The sequence below is a fragment of the Polistes canadensis genome, unplaced genomic scaffold (genome assembly GCF_001313835.1).
Source record: "Polistes canadensis isolate GaletaPanama2010 unplaced genomic scaffold, ASM131383v1 scaffold_1, whole genome shotgun sequence".
Classification (NCBI taxonomy): domain Eukaryota; kingdom Metazoa; phylum Arthropoda; class Insecta; order Hymenoptera; family Vespidae; genus Polistes; species Polistes canadensis.
This window is the reverse complement of record NW_014569548.1, coordinates 312935-314961: the sequence shown is the minus strand read 5'-3', so window position 1 is coordinate 314961 and position 2027 is coordinate 312935. Positions and strand designations below refer to the sequence as shown.

Below are 2027 nucleotides of genomic sequence, written 5' to 3'. Positions count from 1 at the left end.
CTTGTACGTATGGTTCTATGCATGTCCCCTCTCGTACATATATACGTATATAGCTATGCATATATGTGTGTATTCGTTGTAGCATGGTCGCATTAGGTTGGGTTTGGTCTCTCGTCTCCTCCTAGCGTTCATAGCACCTATCCCTTTCTAACGGTGGCAGGCGCTTGGGCAAGGCACGCAGAAAGGGCATGCAGAGGAACTACGGACGCGCAGGGTCGGTCGCGCTGCTGACTGGAGGCGGAGGCACCACACCCCCGACGGGGGGGCGCGCATAGTCGCGCAGATGAGACCGTTGGTGGTGGTGGTGGTGGTGATGGTGGTTGTTGATGGTGGTGGTCGTGGCGACGACATCGACAACGACAACGACAACGCAACGACGACTACGACGACTACACTACGAAGACTACTACTAACACTAGGTAGAAGACGAAGAAGAGAAGGAGGAGGAGGAAGAGAGGGAGGAGAAAGAGGAGGAGGAGGTAAAATGGGGAGGAGGATGAGAGGGGAAAGCGTCGCGGCGCCTCTCTTGCCTCGAGCGCAGTGCGACGTCGCGACGCGCCACGTGCGGTGCTACATACACCAACGGGAAGAGATACGACCTATGAAATCCGTTTCCTTCCTCTTCTTCCTCTTCTTCTTCTTCTTCTTCTTCTTCTACTTCTACTTCTATTTCTACTCGTTTTTCCTTTTCTTTCTTATCCTATCGTGTTTGTCTTCTTCATCTTCATTTACGTTTTACCAGTTTTATTCCGTTTACATACTGTCTTATAGAAATGTTCTATCAATTGTTTCCTCTCCTAGTGTACATGAGAATCAATTCGTTATAATGACGAATTTTTGTTTACATTGACAGTGAATAAGACGTTTTTTTTCCTCTCTCTCTTTCTCTTTCTTTCTTTCTTTCTTTCTCTCTCGTTGAAAGCTAGAGTTTCTCGCATCAACGATTGTCGTCGATTAAATTCATTCGTCGTGGGAAATAAAACAACAACAACATTTTCTTAAAGGAAGACGAGAGTGTGCTACTACTACTACTACTACTACTATTACTATCTAATCGTGTTAAAGGACGATAAAATAATTTCAAGAAAAAATAAAAACTATAATAAAAAGACGAGGGAGGGGACTGGTGGGTGGTGGGTGTTGGGTGGTGGTGTTGGTTGACTTTCAAATCAACTCTATGAGAAGAGAAAGGGTTGTTGAAGAGAGGTTCGTAAACCAAATAAAAAGATTAAAAGAAAAAGAGAGAAAGAGAAAGAGAACAGACAAACGGACAGATAAATAGGTATAAAAAAAAAAAATAATTTTGAATCAATCGGGAATGAAATTTGTCGAAGATATTGGGTTAAGAGATACTCGTTTACGTTTCTCTCTCTTTCTCTCTCTCTTTCTCTTTCTTTCCTGCGGGGAGATGGAGTACGCGCGCGCGCGTTCTAGTGTGCATGTCTTCTCTTCTTTTTCTCTCACAATCAGGCACAGAACAGCCACCGCGCGTCGTGAATGTGCAAGCGTACGAACGAGCTAAACGCATCGCATCGGTTTCGCTGCACTTTTTTCCTTTTTTTTTGTTTTGTTTCCTTTTACCACCTGGTCGAAGAGAATCCGGGAGCGAGAAAGGAAGAAAAAGAGAGAAAGTGAGAGAGAGAAAGAGAGGGAAAGAAGGTTTCTTGTTTTCGCTTTGTTCTCATTTTCTCCGTCGGTGGAATAGGGTTAATTTCAACTAAACTTCATCGAAAACACACGTTCGGTGCACCTAAACGCTACTACCATACTTTCTCTCTCTCTTTTTCTTCGATTCGTTTGATGATTTTTTTCTTACCGATTGTGAAAACGTATACACGCATACGTATACACACGTACGCGCGTGCAACTATTTATCGTTGTTTAATTTAATATTAATTCTCGTGAAATTTTGTTTTGTTTGTTTTTTTTTTTTTTTTTTTTTTTTTTTATCTCTCTCTCTTTTTCTAAGCACGGTATCGTAAATAATTTTTAATTATCAACTGTGTGGAAGTACTTTTTGATGCGTA

The 2027-nt window shown here is 42.2% G+C and overlaps 1 protein-coding gene across 2 annotated transcripts in view; it reads left to right on the top strand.

The window, feature by feature from the left end:
• The first annotated feature begins 548 nt into the window (after positions 1-548).
• Positions 549-2027, top strand: part of LOC106783608 (transcription factor AP-2-epsilon) — a 192389-nt gene continuing 190910 nt past the window's right edge. For both annotated transcript variants that reach the window (XM_014742334.1, XM_014742307.1), the window contains exon 1: positions 549-1206. The gene's annotated coding sequence lies outside the window, so the exon portion shown is untranslated. The remainder of the gene's footprint in view (positions 1207-2027) is intronic.